This window comes from Motacilla alba, chromosome 12 (assembly GCF_015832195.1).
Source record: "Motacilla alba alba isolate MOTALB_02 chromosome 12, Motacilla_alba_V1.0_pri, whole genome shotgun sequence".
In the NCBI taxonomy this organism is placed as follows: Eukaryota; Metazoa; Chordata; class Aves; order Passeriformes; family Motacillidae; genus Motacilla; species Motacilla alba.
In genome coordinates, this window is record NC_052027.1 from 13,074,953 (window position 1) to 13,102,370 (window position 27,418).

General features: G+C 36.8%; 1 protein-coding gene across 15 annotated transcripts in view; it reads left to right on the plus strand.

Moving 5' to 3' along the window:
- Nucleotides 1-27,418, plus strand: part of ERC2 (ELKS/RAB6-interacting/CAST family member 2) — a 418,139-nt gene that overhangs the window by 338,441 nt on the left and 52,280 nt on the right. For 14 of the 15 annotated variants that reach the window (XR_005258403.1, XR_005258404.1, XR_005258405.1 and 11 more), the window contains one exon: nucleotides 20,335-20,524. The exons of the other annotated variant lie outside the window; for it this stretch is intronic. The gene's annotated coding sequence lies outside the window, so the exon portion shown is untranslated. The remainder of the gene's footprint in view (nucleotides 1-20,334; nucleotides 20,525-27,418) is intronic. 15 annotated transcript variants of the gene reach the window in all.

The window sequence follows — 27,418 nt, forward strand, 5'->3', positions numbered from 1 at the left end:
CTTTTTGTATGAAACCCCAGATGTGCGTGTAAGGTTTCACAGCCGTACAAGCAGCTTCTTTTCTTCTTCAAAGGTATGTTCTGTTACTACAACTTTTAAGGAGTGATCTCTTCTAATATCAATGGCTCTTCCATCTCCCCCAAAGTGTGATGCTCTGAATATCCAAGCTGTTTAATGCAATGACTCACTTTTAGCTTGTTCATCTTTGGGGCCTGATGTACTCTAGTCTGGGAACAGAGACAGTTTACAGTGACCTGCCTCTGTTACAGACCTATATCTGTATTCTAATGTACACAACTTCGCTTCCTGAGTGCAGAAGAAAGAAAGAAAGTAGAAGTGCTGTAACTGTTTTGGTGTCCTCTCCTGGTTTTGTCAGCATTCAGTCCCTGTTCTGAGCTTAACAGATCACACCATCAGTTTCTCTTATATTTCTTCAAGGTGAGGGGAAGCTCTGTACAAATCTATGAACTCACCACCATGTCTCCCTTTAAATCCCTAATAATTATCCTTCAAGGCTATTCACTTCTGTCTGACTAAAGAGGGTCAAGTGATGAGCAAAGCTGATAAATATTCAGATCAGGGCTGTATCTTCCTATTTATCTCACCTTTATTTGTTTCTTTATAATTTTATCTGAAGTTGTAAAAATGTGGATAAAAGGGACTGAAGTCCTTGAATGGTTAATAGGTACAATTGTAATGGAAATTACTAATTCTGAGTGCTATGATCTGTGTGATTTTGAATTTTACTTTCAGTAAATCAAAGGGCATCAGAAAACAGGAGATGTGCACTCAGGGAAGTTTATTGAAAGAAATTCTATAAAATAGCAGTTCTTGCCTATTGTTGTGCAGATTCTTTTGTGAGGGAGAGAAGGGGGTAGGGGAAATTTTACCTCACAATTTCTTAGGACTGTGACAGTCTTTGGAGAGCTGGGAGAGCTGAATCCTCACCCTTACAGCCATTGCATTCTCTTGCTCTGAAGCAGAGGATTTCCCACCTTTCTTAAAATGTTTTATTATTATTACTTTTAGCTGCATGGGGCAAATAGAAACTTCATCTGAATATCTCTTCCAGAAGTCATGATTACCCAATAAACTTCACCTTTTTTGTTTTCTTTAATTTTTTTGTATCCATGTTTAGAAATAGTAGTATTTCTAAAAGTGCAATTTACTAGGAGTTTTGCTGTTCAAGCCTTTTGTCTCTGAGGGATAGTTTTTTCACTTGTTCATTGTAGTTTGCCTGTTGTAAGGCACCCTAAATGTTTGCTCACAACACAAGTCAGTCCTTCTCTAATAAACCATAGGACTACTCATTTTTGAAATATCAGAGGAATACTATAATCATAGCTGTCCTTTTTACAGGTGGGTGAATAATTCCTCTCAGTGAAAAACATGGACTCGGGAAAGTTCCTCTGAAACAAGAGGCTGAGCTTGGTCAATTGAGATTCCCAGTTCAATGAGTCCCTTGGCTTTGCTGTGTGCCCTGTAGGTCCTGGCAGAGCTGTAAATGTGTAGTTTAGATTACTGAACATGTTGTTTAGTCCTGGATCATTTTGTGCCTCCTCTAAGTGATGTCTCCCACATCACTTAGGAGTGATTAGAATTTAGGAGTGGAATTTTTTTTTTTTCCAATTTGTACGTGCCTGCCTCACAACTGCTGACAATGGCACTGAAAATATAGGGGGCTAACCATGCAAGTACAAGAACCTGCAAAAGCTAGTTCATGAAAGGGTTCCACAGATCTTGGCTGATAAATAATTTTCTTTGTAAATCAATCTGTGATTGTTGCTTTTGCTTTTGCCCTATATTTAGAAGTAATAAAAAAAAAATTAGGATATCGATGATCAAAAGCAAAATAAGAAAAAAGAGCATATATCTAATGTGCATCATACTGACTTATAAGATGCTTCATGTGTTTAGAGAGAATTAAAAAACATGGTATTGTTGTGCATAGTGGCTTTCATTTCCCCTGTTCTAAGCATTTCCATGATATCCTATCTGTGATATTTGGGTTCTTACATACCTCAGTCAAGTATTGTTGTTTGCTACCTGAAGGTCTCAGACATACCAGTTCAAAGTTGGCTTATTTATTTATTTGCTTATTTTCCTTGATGTATTCAGAGAAGATAAGTATCCAAAGAATCAAAGACTTAGAAGCCTATTTTCGTAGCCAAAGGTTTTGGAGTCTTTGAGGATATATCTCTTGGAACAACAAAAAAGAAATCTAATTTTATTGGAGCCAAAATATTTTTCAAATGTTGGTAATTAAATTGAGTCCATAAAAAGGCTGGGATATTAATAACAAGGGTGGATATTTCAGTATTAGAAGAGAGATGGCAAATTGTAAGATTCACGTTTAGGAATGTGGTTCAAAACTACCATAGTTATACCTTTAACCTACAAAATGTCATATTTTAAATTACCAGCCCTACATAACCAGGGCATGCCAGTGGCCTTTTTGTACTTTACTATGAAAGAGGAAGCTGCAGGGGCAGGAGGCTTTTTCCAGTAATATTTTGCAAAGTGAGAGCAGGAACAGAGAATGTGGAAATCAGAAATAGACTCTTGCAGGAAGCAGAATTTAAGAGTCTGATGAGTGAAGGAAGAGTACAAATCAGACAAAACTATCAGTCGTGTCTGTAGAAGAAAATAGGGGATGAAATGCTCAGAAGCACTGTCACAAGATTCACAGATTGAAAATTGTAGGCAACCACTTAGGATGACTGGAGAACTGCAATGGAGCTCATTGCAGCATGTATTTCACACGCACACAAAATTAATGGGTCAGATAAGAGAGAAATCTGCAACAGGAAAGAATTGAGTGTCAAACAATTGTGGTGGATCCTGAAGAATAAGATACACTGTTCCAGCTAAACAAAAAATTCTGTGTCTGTTGAAGGAATCACTTGAAGACATGTGATGCATGATGGCATGGGGGTTCTTTATCAGTTCTTTTGTCATGGCTTTAGCCATGAGGGTGTTTATACAGGGCAGAGGACCTGGAGAAATGTTTAGAATTTTGCTATAAAGAACAGTGGATTGAACTTGCTCACCACATTGCTGTCCTCCAGGATCAAGACTTTTCTCTAGAAGCTCATGCACAAATACATACTCAATACTTAGTTTTTACACATCTGTTCATAGTTTTTAATACCTGTTCATAGTTTTTAATACCGAGTATAAGGGAGTTGTGGTCAGTACTACACTTGTGGTTAGTTCTAATTTCAATTAGAATTAGCAGGTGATCTGAAAATGTTCATAACGCCATGTTTAGATGACGGATGCAGTCCTTTTTTTGTCTTAAAAATTATAAACCTGAGAGCAAAACAGACTCTGTGTGTGTGCCACAGGAGCAAGAGCAGAGGAGTGAGGAGAAAACTCCGTTGCCCAGCTGCAGCTTTGCAGTGGGAGGTGGAGAAGGTCTGACCTAGTGTCTTCCCAAAGGAGAAGGAGCAGTGGTGGAAGCCCAGCAGCCCCATTTTGATCTGATCTCAGCTACTTGGTGTGTAGGGTAAGGGACCTGCTCAGGCGTGACTGTGGAGAAGATGATTGAAGGGCAGCCTTCTCTTCTCCAGGTAGACCTCTGCACAAGTTTGGGAGCATAACTTCTATCCCAGAATTAAAAAATACTTGAATGCATTCCTAGTCAGTAGGAGATCAGTTTGTGGAACGAAGGGGCTTTGGTGGTGTAATATTTCAGCTGGTCCCTACCAGAGCTGAGGAGGTAATTATCACTGTTACTGTTTGCCAGGGTGACAACAGAGGGGGTCCAAAATGCTTTTTCTGTCTGATAATGTGCTTAACTAGCTTTCAATGAAGTTGCACATCATGGTTCATCGCCCTTGAATTTTTTTGAGGACCCTTTAGTGACTAGCAGCAATGTATCAGTGCAGATCAGCAGTAGATAATTTAGTCTGATCTTGTTTGATTTTATGGGTCTCCTAAAAACTTTGTTTCCACATACCAGCAGCTTAACAGACAGACATATGATTTCAAGCTGCTAAACTTCAAGGCTTGTTGTAGAAGGGGCAAGAATGCATGGTGGAAGAAAAAAGGGTGGAATTAATGCTGGGAAAGGATTTGACTCTGGCTGATACTCTGGTGCCTTTCATTTTTAGACACACTGAATATTATACATTTCTGCATCTGTTTGTGGTACAAAAAAATCAGAAATTAGATGACTAAATTTCAATATGTATATTTCATATGTATATGGTTCTCCATGGTCCTCTAAAAGGAAAAGAGAAAGTTCTTTGCAATTCTAAATATAACTCAATATCTACAGCGATTCTCAAAGTTGTTATTATTTAAAAGTAACCTTTTTAGAAATAAGGACATATCTTTCAAATACTTAATAAATGCAGAATATCAGTGGACTTAGCTGCGCTTTCAGGCTGTGTTGATCTCAAGGTGTAACTAAATGGATTAAAATGTAGTTTGGACTTTTTACCCTTGAAGTCAGAAAACCCAAGGCTTTTGTTTTTTTACCTCATTCATACAGTTAGAAAAACTATTGTGCCTAGGGAATTTACAAGAAATGGAGCCCAAGGAAGATGAAATATATTTGTATTTTGTGAATTGTCTTTGTCCTAAGAAATTAGATTATACACTTGTTGAGTTCAACAGACATTGTCCGCAGCCATTTTTTTGGTTAGCAAATAAATCTGATTTTTAAATATCTTGTATTTTAATATTAAAATTATGTGTTGAAAAATGTCAACTATTTATAATTCCTGCCACTTCTACTTAGTTGTTTTTCTCTTAGAGTAAGAATTCACATTCAATATAGTAAACAATAGCATTATTTTAATTTTAGGCAGGATTAATTTGAATCAAATTTAATGTTGGAGGTGTGTGTAGAAGGAGCCAAAATACTGTAACAGAGATCTGTCTGGTATTAACTAGGGATTGCAGGGTCTCACTTTTATGTGCCTCAGAGCCTGATGTATTTATGGAGTGTAGGATACTGGGTAGTTTCCTTCTAGTTTTTTTTCCAGTTTGACAAGGTATTACTGGTACAAGCAGGTATTTCCTATATGCAGAGTAGGAAATACTGCTAATACAGTTAATAACCCACCTAACAGAGGGAAAAAAAATGAAAAGGAAATGCTTTAAGGGCCCTCGTGGTACACTGTAGTATTAAACACATGGCAGCCCATGGCCTCCAAATAAAATCGTACAATTTGGGTGTGATGTCACTGCTCAATTATTTGAGTGTGGCAGCAATACTGATAGTGATATCACACCTATGAAAACTGGAATTCCTCCAGCTGGCTTTGAGGGTGTGATGTCCAATCCATCAATGTCAGCTGAGAGTCAACCATTACCTTTTACATCAAACCATAAAAGCAAGTTTTACCTTCTCTGCTGAAGCGTGAGGGTGTTGTTCAAGCAGCCCATTCTTTTTAGGTGTTGTGGGTATAGTTTATGCATGATGTTCCTCTGTGAGGACCTTGATTGCTTCTTCAATCAGAATCAGTACTTGGTGTTAATTGCTGCTGTTAATTTGTTCTCTTTTCAATAAATTTAAACTTCATAAAATAAATTGTAAGGAGGAGCAATTATATTTCCATTTTGAAATTGAATTATGAAGACCTGTACATAAGTTATTTGGTGTTTATTTATTGATTTATTTGTATTGACCTGGTCTGTGACAAACTGTGTCCCTCATTTTACCATGGACACTAATATAGTGCAAAATATTAAAAGAAAAAACGTTGTTATGATAAATTTAAATATATTTAATGAGCTGGCAATACTGTAGCTTGAAAGAGTTATATGTTTGCTTTTCTTCTACTGAATAAATGGATGCAATCATTTTTTTAATTTCTATCATTCTTAGGAAGAAGAATATCAAAATTGTATGAATACATAATGACCTAAATCAATATGTGAAAAATATATAAAAACTAATCATCAATAAAATTTGTTAACTAGATTGTTAAATATACTTATTGTTGTTCTGCTGGGTTTTAATAGTTTTTCAGCTACTTTAACATCATTACTAAACAAGATTTTCCACATCTTTTTTATTTTATAATTGCAGCATTTCAGAATTTTGTTTCTGACAGCAGAAAGAAAGAAATTAAATAAGTCATTACAGTAAAGCAGTAGTATAGAGTTTATTTATCTGCATTATATATTCCCAGTTTACAGTCCTGCCTAGTTATCCTTTCTTCTTTTAAAGGTTGTCTGACCTTTCCCATAAAGAAATCCTTTCTTTTAGCTGATAATTTTATAAAATTACTTGGGACACTTGCCAAGTGAGGTATCTGTCTGAAGAGTTTATGCTCTACACAAATGGTTCCAGGTGCTGAGCTGGAAAGTCTCAGCTATTTCCAACACAGAGAATAAAGGAAAAAAACCCCAGAAAAACAAAAAAGACCCAAACAAACTTGTAAATAATGCTTTTTTTAAAAGATTTACTGATCCAGTTGCCTCAACATGGTGTCCTGAGTGTTAGCAGTTGCATGGTATTAATTTCATGGATGTATTTTCTGTTGTCCAAGAAAATGTTTGTTAAATTGGGTTACTATAGAAGAATTGTGCTCTCTGTGAGATTCTGAGGGAATTCATCTGCTTATGAAAGAAAGGATAAGTCAGCTTTGGGGTGAGATAGAGCTGAGATACCTGTGCAAACAGGTGGGAATAATGGTTGGGACTTCAGGAGACAAGGAGGAAGCTGCTAAACTCAGCAGGAGAGTGTGGGGAGACTGGAATTGGAGGAAAAAATGATTGAAGATGGAGGGAACATTGGAACTGACAAAGCAAAATCCCTAATGGTTGAAACTGAAGAGGGTCTGGAGAGACGAGGATGAGTGCAAGGGGACCAAACAGTGGACACTGTCTGCCAGGTGAATGGGTGCCATAATGTCACAGCAAGGACGCCCTAGAAGAGCCTGAATGAATCAATGGGTGTGTTTGACATTTATTTCTGAGCAACATTCAGTTAACCACTTTGAAGAAACAATGGATCAAACATCTTGGCTAGTTGGTCACAGGCCTGATGTTTCTTCTGTGTACTGATTGAGGCAGGGGTCCTGGGGAAAAACGAAATATTCAGAGTTAATGGCTGTATCATAACTCATATCTAATAAGGTTCAAAATTCAAGCTGAAGAGATTATCTCAGTTCTGGAACTTTTTTACATTTTGCTTGTTTCAAGCCATAAGCTGATAATGTAGTTATACCATAGCAGTTTTTCTTGTGTGTGGAGAACACATGAAGTAGATCGTATGCAAGACAAAAAATGTGATGGATGTCTAGGCTTTAATTGCATTATGCAGTTAACATTAAGGTAGGTAGTAGAAAGATCAACTTTTCAAAATCTTTTTAATCATTAAAATATTTACTTGTTCATCCCTGAAAGAGGTTAAATATACAGCAAGAGATTTGCTAATGAACAAAAGCTGTAATATGTTTCATCTTCAGTATGTATCCCTGTATCAGTCAGCTTGTAATATTTTTAATAATTATTAATAATTAGTTGCACTGTTCTGCTAAGACAATTTCCTTGAGTGAGCTGCATGGCCTGACAGTTTTTACTACAGAACCTAAATGTGTCAACATTGGCAAACAGTTCTGTCACTTTTTTTTTTTTTTTTAATCTACAGCATAAAATCTTGAACTCAGAAAAGCAAATTAAATAAAACAAACAGGCTAAAAGAGACAGCTGTGTGCTTTTGTGAAGAGAAACGGTAACAGAGGATCAATCAGAAAGCTGAGGATGACGTGCTGCAAATAAACCTTAGTACATATGACAGTTCTCTGTTTAGGATTTTCTCATAAAGGTTCAAGGTATAAAAACTTAAAGGTGGAATAGAGAACTGCCAGAATATCTGACTTTTCCTGTAGGCAACTTTTTGAGGCGATGGAAGTATTTAGTTTATCTAAATATGTGGAGTTTATTGTCCAAGAAGACAAGGTCCATGCATGAGCAGTGTTTACAAAACAATGGATGTCAGACTCCACAATGGGGTTTTTATTTGACAGAATCTGGTCAGTAAGGTGGTACATAGAGTAAACATGATGGAATGGAAGGGAATTCAAGAATCCTTTTTTTTGTGAGTCTGGTGCACAAGTCTGAAATCTGTAATAACAAGGAACCACAGCTTCTCCTCTGGAAAGTTAGAGAGTATCTGGTTATTCAGAAAACTGATGCCAAGGTGCTTGCCCTTGTTTTGGGAAATAATCTGTGTGTTCCCAGAAACATTATTTTCATGTCATCAGTGCAGTGTTGTGCACTAAAAGAGGTATAAAGTATAATACACTGCAAGCTATTTCATAATTCTGCAAGTTATGTTTGTAGGGTTGTTTTTTTGCCTTTTTTTTTTTTTTTCTGAAAAAGGAGATGAGCCTTTATCCTGTGTAAGAAACCAAAGGTTTACCTTAACCATCGACTATAATTCTGGAGTTGAAATCAGAAAATGTGTCTTTCTGGATTTCAACAGAGGTTGAGAAAACCTTAAGCAATCTTTTCCTCTTCCCATTACTATTGTCACAGGCTGTGTAGGACCTGTTATTAAGACAAAGGCTAAGTACATCTGTCTAAATCTTATATTGTAAAAGCCTACAGTTCTTCTTGCCATATGATTATTTTCAAATTTCTCTGCACACATTAGATGCTACTTAAGCACTGTGTGCAGCACCACCTGGAAATATTGTTAGGTACAGTCAATGAGGAGAAAAACATCAGTGATGGTGACTTTGAATTCAGTAGAAATAATTAATTACTGATTTTTAACTGGATTTTAAAAAATCTGTTTTTCCAAGGTTGTTTTTTTTTTCTATTAATTTTTTAAAGTATTTATGGGGACTTAAACATAAAGATATGTTTTAATAAGGCTTTCACTCCAAGAATAAAAAAATTAATGCCACCTAAAAAAGCTTCAAAGTCAGTCTGTCAGGTTCTTTATGGCAGTGAAGCTCTCACATTATCTTTTTAATGTTGAAATCAGTTCAAGTCAGTGAAATTTCTTTAATGAACTTTAGGGCACATCTTCAAAGAAACCTGCAATTGAACCTGTGGAAAGGCCAATGCCTTTGAACTGTGGAAAAGAAGTTTATCCTAGATTAGCTTGATCTTTTAGTTTACTCTGCCTTCTAATCTAGTAAGAAAGATCTAAGCTTTAAGAATACCCCTGAGCTGCAGTGACAACCTAAAAGCAGTGTATTGTTAGGGAGAAATTCATTGCTTCCCGTAGGTATTGGCATTTTAAATTTGGAAGGATAGCAAAGTTGTTTATTTTGTACTGTGAACATGACCACTCTGGGTCTCCCTGAGCACTGCATTTTCTTTACTTGTTAGGAGATGTTTCTTTGTTTCTTTGTTTATTTCTTTCACTTGTTACTAGCTTTTAAGTTAAATATTTAACTTCATTTTTGTTTCCATTCTCCCTCTAACATGTCAGTGTACTTCCATCCAGTTCAATCTTTCATCACTCAAATGTGGAACAATGTACCTTCAAATTTGAAAGAAATAACAAAATCTGGAACAAATTAAAAAGTGATGGAGAAGGGAAATGCAGAGCTATATGGAAATAAGTGCATTAATGCATAAGCTCTGATGCACATGAGTCTATTTTGAAGGACACTTCATTTTAGTTTGAACTTCTGCTTTTAAATTTTACTGTAATATGATACAACATTTGCTTGGGTGAGTACTTGAGGAACTTTCAGTGTTAACAGTATTCTTTTAGATAGAAATTCCATTGGATTTTGCATTTTGTACTCTTTCCAGGTTACAATAAGAAAAACATGGAAGAGATTTTTAATAGAAAAAACCAATGCTCAGTGGTTTGCAGCTGGCAATCACAATGCCTCTACTGCTGCTTTTATTTTATTAAGTGAAACAGGTCAATTCACTATCAGAACTGACTGTGTTCCTTCTCTGGTGAAAGTAAAAACACAGGTCTAGCAAAAAATTAAATGACCACTAGTTTCTTCTTTTCAATCATTCTGTGAAATGTCTTTTTAACAAGTGTCTCATTTTGTGGAATCAAGGAGGACAAGGATGGTCATCACTCAGCTGGCAAAGGAAAATTCTTTTGTCCATAGCACTGACTTCCATAAGGGATGTTATTAATGTCTACTTTTAATTATGGGTTAATAAGCACTTACACCATGAAGAAAGTGCAGAAAGGCAGAGTTAGGTAGAAAATCTTGTTCAAATGAAAGAAATCATATTTGTAAAACTGGATTTTTGAAAAATATTGAAGGGAATAATATAAAGTGTATTTGAGGGAACAGAGAAGAAGTGAAAATTATATGTTTATCCAGCTTATGCATTATGCTATATTTTCCTCTATTTTATTTTTTAAAGTGAATTCCTTGACCTTTTAAGGTCAATGGGATTTCCACCACTGGCTTGATTGGTACTGTTTCACCCTTCATCTGTGAGATTCTGCTTTTTATTACTATTTCAAAATGGTATCCTTCCTTTTCTTCTCTCACTCCAGTTTCCTAAGGATTTGTAATCTTCTGCATCAAAAGGAAATGTTTTTTCCTGGTACATACTGTATAGCTGAAATCAAGTACCAGGCAAAAAGCTGGCTGACCTAATGGGCTGATTCCAGCAGGGCAGACGTTTTGAATCTGGACTTCTTAGTTATTGAGGGTACAGGATTTTGAATGCTTTTATCCTTTTATTGGTGAATGCACTAAAGTGCATGCAGACAGAGAATGTTAAAGTGGCAGTCAGATAAACTTGTTAAAGCAGTGGGAGTTTTTCCTTTCTTTCTACGTGACTTTATCATCACAGTGGAGTTAAAAGGCAATTAGCCCTTCAGCTCTTTTCTGGCCAGTTTATTGGCATTTTACACACAACTGTTGAATAGACAGTGCCATATTAAAAATTCCAGTGAAGCTGGCCTGGGGATAACAGACTCTAAATTTCTGGTTAATGTAGGTTTCCTTGAGAGGAACTATTGCCAAAAAGCTTGGGTGAAATTATCTAAAAACAGTACCTATGCTGCTTGTACTCATAGTTTATGGAAAATTGTAGAGTCTTGCTACATGCTGTGTTACATTTCCAGGGAAATATTTTTATAAAGAGTGTTTGATGAAAAAGTTTATTCCTTTAGTAATAACAGGCTACCCACTGTGTTACTTTAGGCAATGAACATGGTGAGTAGAATAAGACGTTTTCATCATCAGAACAACAATCATTCTTGCTTTGCATTTCTGTAATTTTCGTCTGAGGTCATTAAAGCACTTCACAAACACGGATTACTTATTTCTTTCAGTATATGAGAAGGTGGCAAATAGATTATTATGTCAAAGTTTTGACCAAATGTAGTCGAAAGTTGTTTTGGTTTCGTTTGTTTTGGATTTTTTTCTGCTTGGCTTTTTCTTTGTTGTTATTTTGGAGGGGTGTGGGTTGGTTTAGAATTGTAAGTAAACATTGTGGGGTTTTTTTCTCACTGGAAATCAAACATATCTTTTGCAGTTCTTGCACCCCAAAACCTGACTGTAATATTTTCATGACTGAGGAGAATGAAGTACAAACACAAGACCTATAAGCTCACTACTGGAGAGTAAATTGAATTTTTCATACCATTTCACTTTTAATCTGGTCTTGCCAAAGAAAATAGAAAGTTTTTGATAGACGTGACTGAGATTATTATTGCATCTTAATGATGCATTCATTGCTTCTGTGAATAAATTTATTTTGTTAAATTTTGTAGCTGATTTTAATTTACTGATGCTAGATCATGAGAAATCCATTGAGGTCTGTGAGTGTGATTGAGAGCCAGAGGGTAAAAGCAAAGAGTAGATCTGACTTTTAACCTGACCAAATGCACTCCAGTCTGCACTGGGGAATCAGCAAAAAGGCTCCTTAGAATTCCAGCTGATTTTTGGGTCAGATCTCTTTCCAAGTAGGGAAGGAAAGCTGGTAGATTTAAAGAATCAGAAGTGCTACTTTCACTATATTTTGGTTTGCATGACAACTCCAGAGGGCACTCAGATTTTGTTCAGAGAGCAAGTGATAGATTTATGCTCCAGTGTGCCTTAACAATAAGCAAAGCAATTCAAAATGCCTTCCTTTGCTCAGGTTAGAATAAGTTAAAAGAAATTAGAATTTCTTTCAGAGCACAACACTGATTTAAGGTGATCTCCAGTAGCAGCAGGTCTATTTTAAATGGTGTATACATGTATTTCAACTCTGTTTAAAACTCAAACTTTGCTTCTGATACTCACAAGCCATCATGAAAGTTGTCTGTAACTTTTGTCTTTTAATATAGCAAATACATATTGGGAGATAATGGTTTCATTAAATGGGTGTTAATGTGTAAATTGAAAACCTGGAAGTTGGAAAGCGCCAGATTTAAAGTGGCTCATATAATTAGTTTTTTTAGGTGTCCTTTTGGTTACATGTTGCAGCACTTTTCAGTTGCACAGCCATTTACTGCCTTTTCTGTAGCACTCACTGCTGGTCCATGCTTGCTCCCCATTGCTGACTCCATTCTTGAGCTGCATTTTAAATGGGACAGTAACTGTGGGACAGACAAGCAGTTATGTTATTGGGCAACTTAGCCTTACCATGCTCTTTCTTCAGATTCCTTACGTGCTAAAAAATTGTGTAGACCAAAAAATGGGTATGGTGTGGACTTCTATTTAATTCAGTCAGGACCTGTCTGAGATGCAGAGAGCACCCTCAGCAACTTGAGGGTGATAAAAACTCTGCCATGATGAGAGGAAGAGTGTCTGGTCATCAGGAGCAGAACCAGAGCTGAAGCAGGAGCGGTTCTGAGCTTTAGACCATCTCTGACAGTCTTCTGGGCTGCCAGGAAAATGCAATGTTTTCACATCTACAAAGTGAGGAAAATGAAACATACAATTTTATTTTATAGAGATGTGTCAAATGTAACATCTTGAAGTCTATACAACTGTTTTAAAAATGAAAAGGACTATAAAAACTGAAGAACTTTACACTAGCAAGCCTAATACATCAGAGCAAATGACCAAGTCATCTGCAACAAGGACTTTTGAACCTGTGCCCAGTGTCTGTGCCCCGTCTTTTCCCACACAGATAATAATGCTCTTCTCCTATCACAAAGAAGAAAGTGGCTTGTTAGTGCTCTAGAGAGATCCAGATATGGTGATGAGCAGCACAGGCAAGCCCAGGAAGCAAGCAGCACTAGAGTTCCAGGGAGATGCTTAGCAAAAGCAGCATTTTAAAAGCGTTGGTAGTGCTGAAAGCAACTCCTCTGTGTAAGGAGCATTCGTCCTGTGGACAGAGTGACACAGACCCTGCAGTGAAAAATAACGTGTGGTCATTAGTTAGAAATAGCCATCGTTTGTAGACACCAGGGGGCAGAATTAAGGTTGCAAGGACACCCATAAACCTGGCATTCCCAAGCAGAGGTCTATTTAAGTTCAAACTCAAGCACGCTTTTAAATTCAAATATTTGAATGGTATAGAATTTGTTGCAAACAACGTTGTGTTTGTGGAAACAAAAGCATTTAAATGCAGTTGGAAGAGAAGTGTGATTGTTGATTTGTTACAAATGTGAATTTAACTAAAAGCTAATTTTAATTAGTTTCAGCTAATGTTCAACACTTTATTGTTTGGGCATAAATTAGTCCAGCTTTCTGAAGGAAAAACATCAAACAAATCCTTTCTTGAAGGCTAGGCCTCTTTTTCTTACTTTCTGAACTGCAGAAAACACTGTAGATAACTGCAGCTTTTTATTTCCAATCTGACCTTCCACGTTCTGAAACTAATTTGCCATACTGCTTCTCAAAGTCTGCTCAAGGACTTCCTTTAGCAGAATAATGTGGTTCTTATTAAGCACATCCTATAAGACCCAGGAGGATTGCATGCAAAGAAAATAAGACGGAAACACAGATGAATTTCCATCCTCCAGTCAGATATATGATATTGATGACCAGGATGCATATGAAGGATATTGTAAAGAAGACAAAGAAAAAGAATTAAAGCAAATGTCTGACAAATTGGCTGTCTTCAGATGCAAGGATGACAAGTGGTTTGTGCAGCTCAGTGGAGGACGGAGAGGCATCAAGCCAAATTGTTATGTAGTCAACAAGTCTCTTTGAATCACATGGTTGTGTGTAACCTCTCTTTTAAATAAGGCCTCAATTTAAATTACATCATCATGAAAGACTTAAAAGCCGTGAAGTTCCACGTGAAAGCTGATAGTTTTGCTTAACTCCAAATGTTGTTCTTCACAGTTATGAATTTTATATTTTTACAGGAATAATGGGATATTCTGTTAAGGTGGGACTTCTTTCAAATATTATTTCCCTATTTTTAAAGTAGATGCACCAAATACAAATATTTGTGAAAATAGAAGCTTTAACTTCAAATCAGTTTCTCCCTTATTTTTTTTTTTCTATGAGGTGACAAAATAATTTCATGCTAGCGTAATTTGATGGGAAAAGGCACTGGAATAGCTTCAGTGTGCTATAATCTCTATAACTTGTGATGTTCTCATTCCAATGTAGCTAAATATAGATTTCAGAGGTTTTACAAGGTTAATGAGGAATCTACCCTCTGTATGCAACTCAGTGCAAGTGTAATTTAGTGAATTGGCTCCAGAATTATCACTACTTTTTCATTTCATTCTTCAACGAGATGCAGAATTTCGGTAATCATAATTGTAATATGATTTTCCTGTTAATCTGTTTTAAATCTGATATTTTCACCATGACTAATCCATGAAATTTGTCAACTTTGTCTGTGATTTACACAAGCTCTATTTATAAAGAGAAATTGTTTGAGTCCTAAGGCATGGAATATTATTTCCCAGCATGCTTTTAGGGACTTTTTACTAACAAGTATAAACAAAATGTGCTCATTGACTATATTATTATTTCAAGATCAGGAGGTAAAACATGAGGAATGTTGAAGAGTATATTCCCTGTAGCAGTGTATATTAGTCTTAAGCCATTAAGAAGAAAATAGCCTATCATATCAGAGTTGGTAAGGATGGTTGTGATCATAAAGTTTACCTAAAATAATTGGATAACTTGCTTGTAGATTAAAAACATATGTGATTCTTGTATGTCTTTATGCTGAGGCTTTAGAATTAATTGCTGTCAGCATAAACCAGACCAAACAAAAATAGATTTGCATCAATTCTTTGTAATGGGGGAAAAAGAAAGGCTTGAATGACAGTGAAGATAATTGTGTTTTGTATTTGGGGGGAAATGGCTACACAATGTTCACATACAGGAGTGCAATTTACTATATATGGGAAAGAATAAAGGTCCTTTATGTAAATGTAGTAACAGGCAAGTAATACCTTCAAAGGAAAGAAAAACAATCTCTTGGGTACAGAAAGTTTGTCTGCTCCAGCTGTCCTCTCTCACTTGCTGGGGGAAGACATTTGGGGAAAGGCCAAAACACAGATATTCACAAAGCATCCAGTTTTTAGCTCAGCACCATGTCTTAATCAGCTTTTACTGAGCTGCTCTGCTCTGTACCAAGCAGATTCAAATGTGCAGCAGACCCCTGCATGTAACTAAGTCCCACTGCCTGTGGTGGTGAGAACAGGATGGCCCTGGGCTTCAGTAACAGCACAACTGCAGGTGAGGGAGAGGGAGGAGCAGCATCACCTCCTCTTCCAGCTGAGCAGGAACTGCCGAATGCCATGACTGTCTCCACATAATTTCAAATTCCTGATCACATGGTTTTGTGAAAGATCTCCAGAAATCATGCACATTGGGATCACAGATGGCCAGCCTGTTACAAGATCCACAGACTAGAGCCAGGTAGCACAAGCTTGGCCTGCCCTGCACTCTTATCTTTCCCCAGCAGAAATGGCCCTAGATTATTCCCATGTCCATCAAGTTAACAAAATGCAGACATGCTCTGGCATGGTCCCTGTGGTATGAAATGCCCCCTTTGTGGTCAGATCATAGGAGAGCTCCTGGCCATGTGGAGAAAGGTCAGCGTCCTCAGGTGTCATCTGCTAATGCCACGGTGGTCTTATGTGATTGCCCAAGCCATGGCAGGGCAGCTCTGTGTCCTTGTGCTCCTGGTTGGCTTCTCCCTGTCCTGCTTCCTTAAACACTGTAGCTCATGTTCTCAAGGGCCCAACTGCCTCTTAATCTGATTTCTGAATGAAAACAGTCAACTGCACCACGTAGAAATTCTTATTTCACAATGTTCTAAGACTCTAGGGGAAGTTTGGTCTCTGCTCCAGGCTGGAATGTGACCTCAGAATTACAATTTATTTCAGACTTGCAAAAGTATTTAGCCCAAAAGGATATTTTGTGGAGGACTGAGAAGAATTTGGGGTAGACAGATTAATGTTTTACGCGTGATGTTTTGCACTTCCCTAGCTAAAAAGCAATTGAATAAATTTTCTTTTAATTGTTCATAGCATAAAATGGAAAACAAGTGGTATCTCAGCCTTTTAAAAGATATTTTTAAAATAGTAGAAGTGAAAAATAGATGTTTAAAGTCTGATTTCATATAATACCGTAATGTTTAGAAACCAAAATGATTTATTGATCATCTTACTTTAGTATCTCAATGTCTCCTTATAAATGCAACTGTTCCCTTCAGAGCCTTGAAACTTGTTTAATACTACTGATATATGCAATTTATAGATAACCAGTGGGGCTACATGGATTCTGTTATTCTTTCTGGGTATCCTAGATATTTGGAGCTAATGTTTTCATGTGTATCATCCTAATGTACACAGAATTGCTTGGGACACATTTGAAGCTGCATCAACCTGTGAAAGATCTTTGTTTAATCTATTTACTGAATAATTGAGCAAAGACTCCTATATTTTCTACATTTAGGCTCTTAAAATTATTGTCTTTATGTTATAAAGAATTCTGGTCTACATGGTTAATGTGACATGTTTGTACAAGAAAAAAATGCTCTCCTGTGTAAATTAGGTCTAGAGAATTTGCTTAAATATTTGTTGCTTATGAAAGTTCTACAGCAAGGCCTTTTCCTCAGGCATACATTTATCAGCTGAAATCTTGATTGTTTTGCCTGTATTATGTCACTCACGTCTGGCAAGAACAGCATCCTGCTGTTTGTGAAGCTGACCTCCTGCTGCTGCTTAGCCACTTGTAGGATTCTATCCCAATTCCTCTAATCCACTCTATTTCAATAGCACCATATTTGGGCTCCTTCACAGATTCTTTTGCCGGTCTGTTTGGGATGCTCTATGAGCTGAATTAGAATTTTAATGTTCCGTTCAAAACAGAAGGAACCTTTTTGTTAAATGAGAATATAAGGAATAATCTCCTCCAGTCCCTTGGACAGAATATCTACACATGCACTGTATTATTTTTCTTCAAACTTTTGTCCAGAAGTTTGGGGCACTATTTCAATATATTGGTTTACTTTGTGTAAATCAGATCCAATTTGAGGTTTAATGTTGCAATGAGGCCTGCTACCATCTTAAATTGTTTCTTTCCTGTTGTAACTCCTCATTCAGAGTTCAGTGCTCCTTGTTTCCATTATGTCAAGGGTTTACTGAAATCTTTTCAAGCTCCTTGTGCAAGTCAGGCCTAATTAAAGCAGAGAACTGAAAGGACTCCAAAAATGGTGTTAGAAACGACACCAAAGCACAAAGTGCACTTTAGGTATTTTTGCCATACTTTCAAGAAGGCATGAAAGATTTTCTTATGTGTTTTTCCAGTAGCTATTTTCTGATCCCCACATGAAACAAGGCTTAGAGAAAACAACTTAAAGCATGATTGGTATATGTATGTATGCATGCATATATATATATATATATATATATATATATATATAGGGTGTATATATATATATAGGGTGTATATATATATATATATATATGGAGTATTTATATATATGTGGTCTGTCCCTTTACTTCACACCTAAGCTTATTAACTCTGCTGGATCTATTTGTGGTCAATATAGCAACTGAAAAAAGCAGGATAGCAGAACATGATCCTTTTTAATGCCAAGCTCCTGGGCTTGTACTCGCTTTAAGAATTATTCTTTAGAGAATGGGATTTAGTTTACTGAAGAATAAACATGTGGTTAAATGATAATGCTAATTTTATTCTTTGAACAAGTTCTTTGGACACAATGTAATATTGCACGAGTCTCTCTTGTACAATTTGAAAATCCTTCAGTGCAGTATATAGAGCTTACCTAAGTGTTTAAAGAGAAAAAAAGATATTATCGAGGTGAAACATATTTCAACAATTTCATAAACTGTCTCTCACTTGTACCAAACTTCCCTCTCTGGAAAATTCATTTTAGAGCATGTACCATGTTTGCTTCAGCTGTAGCTTTTAATGCTAAATTTTAGTTCCCTCTCAGCTGGATCATCATCATCATCAGAAGGCACCTGGTGCCAAGACCTGCTGAGAAACCCTGTGAATGGGGTCAGGGATGTGGATGGAAACTGGAGAAGACAACAGCTACAGCAGTTTGATATAATGATAAATTTCACAGCTAGAAATGGAACAGAGAAGATAATGAAGAAAACAGGGGAAAGAGAGAGACTTCAGAAAGAGGTGATGAAACAGGGATAGAGGCAATGAAGTATGGGAGAAAGCAGAGGAAACAATACTGAAGAAAAGAAGTGGGATAAAGCAAGCATATTACTTGCTCTCCTTTCTTGCATTTAGCAAATAACATGCATATATTATTTGTTCACAAATGTGTCAACATTTCTAATGACAGCAACATAGAAGAAAGATGTTTAACAGCTTTTATCAAGGGATTTAATCTGTGGAATCTAAAATGAAGAGGTTTGTAAGTGATCCCTCCTTGCAGTATCAGTGCAAGGCCTTGCGGTTCTGCTGCTCCTTCTCTGTTTGTACTTTAAAATTAATTGAAAGCCTCATTGTTTTGTTTAAACTGTGAAAGCTTCCAAGGTCAATGAGTGAGGTAATTGACCTGCCTGTTGTAGGACAAAAATATGTATGTTAAATTGCATAATTAGTTTTAATTACATAATTATGGTGTTTAATATGGGGGGGTCAAAGGTTACTATTACATTTAGAAGTCATGGCAAGAAACACAAAAATAAGCAACATAGTTTAATTCTGTGTTTCTTTGGTTTTTGAAAAAAGGGTCCACTGTGATCTATCTTTGACCTTGGATATTTGATGATTATAGCAAATAATATACTGCTGTTGCCCTTTATGGGATCATAGAGACACCTTTGTAAATGACTAAGTGACTTTACCAAAGACTTCATTTAGGTTCAGAGTACACAAAAGTTAATCAACGGTGGGAACTCAACTGACAGCAATTTAATCTGATTGGGTAAGGTAATTACATGATTACCAGGAGTGTTTATATATGGACAAGGATATTTTTATTGGAAAAAATCCTAATTGCTTTCTTACTGAGAAGAGAAAAAACCAAACAAATTTGTTGTTGCAGGTTAAGAGGACATCCTTCGTTCCTTGAAATAGCTCCTTTTCATATTTTAGTGACAAAATGAACACAAAATTCTTTGCAAATTTGCACTGGGATTATATTAGGAGTTCCTCTGTTTCTGAACTTGAAATAATGCCATCAATATTTCGTTTCATTTAAGCAGTTTGTTGCTTATACATTAATTGTGTGATAGCCTAAAGATGTCATGATGCTTGTAATTAATTATCTCTTTTACTGTGTGTAAACACTGTTGCTTAAATACAGGTTGATTTCACCAAACGTAAACCTAAAGATCCATTATACTAATGGATATTTCTGGGAAGGAGGGCAGTATTTGTTTTTCCATGATGGTAAAAAAAAAAAAAAAGCAGGCACCATGTAAAAGATAGGTAGATAAAAGATGGTGTTCCTAAATATTGGAAGAAAAGGTATCATTCAAGTTCTCTGAATGGTCCTTTAGAAAATGCTCTTTCATTCTATTGACATAGAAGGGAGTGTTGGGAGATGAATCTTCATTAAAAAAACATTAACCTCTGTGCTTACCTCCTGAAGAGCACTGCAGAGTAGAATCCCAGTTGGCTGATAAATACTGGCTTGCCCCAAAACCTGATTAAGGAATGGGCTGGGCCTGGCCCTGGAACTTTGTAGGGTTGTTGGCATCTAAATCTAGATGCCAAAAAAATATATATTGATGCTTATAAGAGTAACTTTGTATCACTGTATCACACTGGTAAATTCTGAACATATTCTGCCAGTGGAAATGGGATGCAATCCTCTCAAGACTGACTTCTAAGGAATTGAAAAGTTAAGGAACTAAATGTTAAATAGGAAATAAATGAATTTTTGAAATTAAATATGTAATTATGGAAACATGTTCTGTGATATATTCCATGTTATAAAAATTACATGTTCTCCCTTTTGCTAATTTTTCCCTTATAAGTGCTTTAGAAAATATTACAATTTTGAATTGTTTTTCTAAACCAGATGATCCAGTCACTGTTGGAGGCACATAGCCACGGCACAATCTCATGCTGTACATTGATCACCTGTCCAACCTTTGCCTAGAGTGTGATCCCCAGTTCCTTCAAGAATCCATCTTTACCTGTCTATAAAGAAGAAGAGGAGGAGGGAGACATCTGGGATATTCAAGTATCAAAGTTTAACACCAGAGCAGGTTGAATCTTGATTTATATTATTCTCTATATGTGTTGCTAGTTTTGACTTGGATATTGGGCTGGATATTTTTTTCAGTGATCGTATAGTATGGGTGGAAGTTGCTCCAGTGTTAAAGTGTTTTTGTTTGGATTGTTCACTTGCTGAAACTGCACATGCATTTTTCATAGTTCTGTGGTGTGAAATTGAACCCAAAGTCACTCTGCTGTTGAGGAAGTTGGCTAATACTGGGCATGCCCGGAGTCTGTACCTCTCCCTTGAACATGTGCTGACCACAGAGACTAAAATGTGGCAGCTTCTTTAAAGCTGTTCAGTGTACTCTAGCTGGACCGTTCTGTATTTAGCACACAACCAAATCCAGGTCCCCAGCCAGCACGATTGTGTTCATTCACTTGTTAAACTTTTTCTTACTCTTCCTCTTCTCTTTGTGGGAGAACTTTGATATCCCCAAAAAGCCAAGGTTTTGCTTACTGTCCTAAGGACTGCCCCTTGAGGAGTGTAGCACAGCCCACACACAAACCTGGAATATGTCCAACTTGTTCTTTGAGCAGAATGTGAACCCCTGACCTCCTGGGCCTCCGGCAAGAGTGCTGCCTACTGAGCCACCAATACCCAGGCCATCAATAAGTTTTAAATGCCAGTTGCAGACTTCACAGAGATAATGACTTCAGTGTGTAAAGGTTTTGTTGTGGAGGCTGCAGTCTCACACATGGCGTGACAGAGTAAATATGCTAAAACCATAGAGGGCCCTTGCATAACTTGCCTTGATATAACAGTTTTTGTAATATGTTTCAAGGCATGGAATATTATTTAAAGGGACCCTGTTATGTAGGCTTAGGCCCAAAATGAAGCTATTATGAAAAGAATGTTTAGCAAAACCAGAAATATGTCCATGAAATTGTTGGAGTGGGAATTTCAGGGTAACCTTGCTTGGATTTAAAGTCGCCTGCATGACATTGCACTGTTGTTCTAGGGAATGAGAACCAGCAAATGAAAATACTGTTAAGTGAGAATCAGAAACTGAGCAGAATAAAGATGTTAGGAGGCTATTACTATTTTTATAACTTCTTAAAAATCTTACCTCATCCTGAGAAAGATGAGATGAAAAAATAACTTCCAATTTAGTGGTTCAAAGCAGCATTATTGACACAGGTAAAACCATGTATCTGCATTTTAATAGTATTTTTAACCTGATCACAAATAACTTCTTGTATTTTAAGTATTATAAAGGAAAGTGAATATGAAATAAGCTTTCCGATTTCGGCACATTTCAGTTTTATTGATATTTCCTATTTAAAATTTAGCCTTAAAAGCATACAAGAGATATGTTGATGTTTGCAAACAAAGTGTTATTTATAGACTTGGATCAGGAAGGAGAACGTGGCCAGATTCGAGCTAAGACTTAGATTGTTGAAAGGCTATTAGATAAATTGCAAGAACCTTCTACGGAGCACAGGCCAGGAACCCAGGCCTCCTTTTCCCAGCTGAGTGCCCAAATCACTAGGCTACAGACTCTTGCTCCCTCTTGTGTTCTTTCTCCAGCCCAATGAATCTTGAATTATTTTCTGTACAATGAGAGAGCTTCAGTGGTAGAACTTTGATATCTCCCTCTCCTTGCCAGTGCCCCAGCATTTGCTGCAGCCTGTAGCCAACTGATTGGAATGTTCTGCTAAAGGACATTGCTGGGTCCTAGGCTGAGGGAGGAATGGGACCAGGGGATCTGGCTTCTGAGATGAGCAGAACTACTGCCAGGCTGGGAATGACTGGTGCTCATGGGCTCTTTTAGAAAGAAACAGCACCTGAAGAATTTTGTAGTGAGCCCACCTGGTTGGTGTTTATTAGGCTGGCTTTGAGAGTGCCTGGTGGGTCAAACTCCTCAGATCAGCTGTGCAGCTCCCCACAGGACTGGGCACAAGCTGAGCCATGAGATGAAGCACCCTGGCTGAGCAGGTAAATTCTGGCCCTGAACAGAGATGCAGCTTCTTGGTCTGGCCTGTGTTACCATCAAAATATTTATGGCCATCAGAAACATCTCCAGGATGGCGTAGGAACATCTGCAGGTAGGAACATCTCCAGGATTATCGTTTTGGCTACACATGTCTAAAATCTTCTCTTTGAATTCCTACATTTTTAGGCTTTTAATTAGTTTAATTTAACAGCTCTTTTGAATGTAGAACTGAGAGATTTTATGAACCTGTTTTTCAAACAAAAGTTAGGTTTTAAAGATTGTGTTATGATTAGGCAAGATGACAAGAAGAATTTGTGGTTCGAAAGTGCATCAACAGCTATGAACCAGAGACAAACAGTGTGTTTTGAAGCTTAAAAAGTGAAATTGCTTTGAACACATTAATGCTGTTCAGTCAGTGTGTATTAGATCTGAACTTAGGAATAGCCAACTAAATTGACTGCATTGCAGTTATGAAACAAAACTTTGTCAAAATTACTGACTTAATTCTTTGGCCCTTTTTTTGTCCCATATGTATTTTTCTATGAAGTCCTGCAGTGCAGGCCCTTATTCATGCAAATGTATTTATCTGCCTCAGTGGAATTATTCTGGTGAATAAATCAATATCTAAGATGAACTAGGATGATTCTGGTTTTCTTTTTAATAGGAATGCTAATTTTGAAAATGACATCTGTGCATTATTTTTAGTCTGAAGACCTACAGACAGTATAACATTGGAACTGTAGATTTCCTTGGCAGTTTCTCTGTGATTGTTTCTACCTGTTTAAAACTCTGGAGAAATAATGTGATTCATTACACATTACTTTCCTGGTAGTAGATGTATCACGTAGTTTGGTATCCAAACGTGAACTATTTCTGCTTTGTAATATGGTGAATTGGGGGTGGTGGAGGTGGAAATAGAAACTTCTATTCATGACAGGTGGTTGGTTTTAAAGAGAAGTCTTTTTCTGCTGTGCTAGTGTCTATTTCCATTGCAAGGGAACTTTTTATGTAGTAGGAGAACACAGAAGTAGGAAGGATGCAGTCTGTACCCAGTTGTTCATGCTTTAGCTGCAGTTCCTTTGGCAGTATTTCTGGTTCCACACCAGGACTTTCACTGTCCCATTATCTGGCTTTAGCAGGGCTACCATTTGCTCAGTGTTACATTAATGTCTCTCCTTTCCCAGTGAACAGAAGTTAAATTGATAAAGATTGTAATCATATTAATGATTCTGTGTGCATTGGTGCAGGGAGCTGCTTAGCACGGTGTTGAGTTAATTGCTTTAAAGTGGGTGTGAGTTGGTGTGTTGAAGGGGGTCTTTAGGTACCACTGTTATGAATTTGGGATAAATAGCTAAAAAACACACTGTAGTAATCCACATGATGACAGAGAAAGGTAGAGAGGACTGGATGAAAGCCAAAATGGGAAAATTGAGAAGGAGGGGGGAGGAAAATACATTGCTACAGAAAGCTATGAGTTGGTGGAGTGGTAAACTTGGGAGGTGAGTAGAGATCTTCGAAAATGAATACATTTTTCAATAACTGTGGATAAACTATATTACATGATTTTGGTTGATTTCAATCATTGTAATTTGGGAAGCCCTGCATAAGGCAGCTACAATAACTAAAAATTGTGATCAATAAGCATCTTGATGGAGGCAATAGTCAAATGCAAGATCAGCTATAGAAGAACAGACTTGTAGTTCAAGTCACATGAAAATTGCTATTTCATTTGGGAGCAGCATACTTCCAAGATTATAGATTGGAAGGGTAAAAGTAAATCACTGTAAATATGACTCATATGTTAGTGAAAGCCCACATTAAAGACCTTATCCTCCCAGCTATAAAAATAGTCAACTTCGTTCTGAGTAAGGTTAAAAGAAATGTAGTGTGAATGCTGTTGTGTTTTCCCTTGATCAATTTTACATGAAAGCAGTTCTAATTTTATTACATATTTTGTTTTTGTTTGTTTGTTTGTTTTTAATGGGAGAGATTGATTTGTGCATATTAGTAGCAATGATTCCTCAGCCTTAAATCACTTGATATGTGAGGAAAAAATCTCATGGCATGGTCTTGTTGTCCTCTTTTTAGTGTTGGCACAAAGGAAAAAGATTGTGTACAAATGTCTAAATTTTTTTGCATCTGCTCTTGGAAATACTAAAGCTAATAGGGATTTTTCCAAGTTAGCAGAGTTTTTGATAGAAATTGCTTCTTTATCAAACATAAAACCTCTGTCATGTCAAGGGTAGTTTAAAAAAAATTCCTTTAGAAAGCTTTCATTTCAAATAGCAAATAAATAATTTATTGGAAATGGAACTGCTCAAAAAGAAACCTTGAGAGAAATCTGCATTACAATGCCCAGAGCCTAATAGTTAGGGCATTATCCTTTAAGACATGCGACTTTGGTTCAATTTCCTTTTCTGAATCCAGCTGAATAGAGACTTAAATCCAGCTGAATATCTAATGCTTCCAAGGCAACTGTCTTTACTGCTGGACTATTGTCTGTAATAGGTTGGGTATCTCTACTTTTGTGAAAATTGTGAAAGGATTTGTCCTAATACTAACAAGACCTTTCTGAAATCTTCAGAATTCTTATAGGCTGGGAAAGAACCTTTGTGCTTAGCTTTATTCATAACCCCCAGGCTCTGAAGAAACACCTGTAAAAATCATTATTTTATATATTCATACCAGGCAACATTTGTTAATCTGGACTCTAAACTAAATCTCAATCTCAGACTCCACATAGAACTGTCTTTCTATGCCTCTGGTTATTCCTGTCAGCTGTCTTGGGTTTTTCTGGTTTTCCTATACCATTCTTTTAACAGTTCAACCAAGTCTGCCTGAAAGTAGCACTTGGGGTTATAACAATGAATTTAACACCATTTTTCAATATAGCCTTTTGTATTCTTTGCACACTCAACTTTATTATGGTAAGCTAACTCTGTGATCACTGCTAAAGATCACTCCTGGTTGAAATATCCACTTAATGAAAGAAAAAAAAATTCCAAAACATGTTGAAAGTAATTTGATGGTAGTTGGGACATAGTTTTGGAGTCTGCAGTGGTGATGGATTCCATGAACCCAGAGGAATCAGGACTGTTTGGTGGCCTGTCAGAGTGTAGGTATTCTTCTGAGATTACCAAAAGGGATCAGTTACCTTGGTAATGTGTCCACCAATATTTATTGTGTCTGTTTCTTTACACAGGCTAGCAAACATTCATCATGGGGAAGTGTTGGTCATGATCAACTTGAGCTGAATTTAAATTGATGACCTAAAGGTTAAAGTCTCTGTATCCCATTACCTCTCCCTTGGGCTGTCCAGTCTCCCTACAACTGGGTTTAACACCACTTTTAGATCATCAGTCTTTGGAGGAAGAGCACTCTTTAGAAGTGCTGATCTAACAAACACCATGGATGTCCTGTTAGAAAAAACCCAAACCAAATCAGTCTGACTTTTTCAGCTTGTCAATACTTTCTGAAGAAAGTTCTGAACAAGTATTCAGATGCTGGACTAACAACTTCACCAGCCTGTTAGATAGCTTTAATCTAGTCACATGGGAACCTAATGCAGTGTAGCAGCCCAGTGAAACATGAAACTATGAGAACAGCTGAATAAATTTAAACACATTTTTGAACATTCTAACCTTTGTCATAAAAATCTGATAATGTAGAAGAAAAGCTAATAACGCTTGCTTTTGGTTTTGTTATTTTGTACAGTAGTTGAGAAGACAGCATTTCTTGTGGCTGCTGACTTGAAAGCAGTGACAATTTCTAGCAGTACTTTTTGCCCCATATGAAGTTTATTCTTTCTCACTCATTAAGGAATGAATCTGGTTTCTGTTTTATTCAATACTGTATATACATCTCACCCATAAATATTTAAACTGAGTAAATATAGAATCTTAAACATGGAATATGCTTTCATTCTAAACTGGTGGCAGTGGGGGGAGGTAAAAATATTTTATTCAAAGACCAGTGGTTCCTTTGGATGAAGGGGAAAAAAAAGTGTTTTGTGCTTGCTGTAGGGCAGCGAACTTTTTACCAGATTATACCTTTATTGTTATAAAGTTCAGACTATAAAGGATCTGTAGGAAAGGGTTTGCAGATACTCACTTCAAAAACACATGGCTAGTATTCAGCCCCTATATCTGGGGCTAATTTAATTCTTCTTCTCCATTCAAAGTGCCTCTCTCCTGTCTACAAATGCAGAACAGATTCCCTGGTAATTTTCTTTCTTGGAAGTACCGTCATTTTATTCCTAACTGGGAATAGCATGAAGTGGAAATACATTTATGACTCTACTTAAAAACAAACACCAAAGAAAATAAAAGCAGGGAAAATATGAAAGATAGTTCCATAACAAATTGATGCAGAAAAATGCAGAAATTTGAAGCATGTTGAAAAAAACCCCACATTTTCACTGGGAAGATTTCCTTTAGCAAACTGATTTTTGGAAACAGTGTAATGTGGCATACCTAGAGTAGTTAATAAATTTTGGCCAAACTGGTGATGCCAATTCATGGTTTTAATTTGATCCAGCGAGCAAAGTCCAATACATGTCTAGGTATGCAGCAGGCCTAGATCCTATTCTAGAGATACAATGAAGGGGGTTGCAAAATAAGAGTTTTGTTGGACTGTATACAATGAACAGTGAATATTTGTGCTTTAGTCTGTTATGACTGTGTGACTCTTATGTGCATTACCCACTCTTCTTTCATTTACGTTGTACAGTCAGAAGTGCTGAGGGATATCAAGGTTACATCCTGAGTCCTGGTGAGGTTTTCTTGAAAAAGGTCATGCTCTTTGTTATGTTTTGGAGTCTGAGGTTCAAGCTGTTGCTTGTGTAGGTGGCAAAGGGGTTGGGCCAGCCTCTTCTGTAAAGTCTGAATTCTTTTGTGGGTAATATCTTGTTGAAATGTAAAATAAGCTTTGATTGTAAAAGGTCACAAA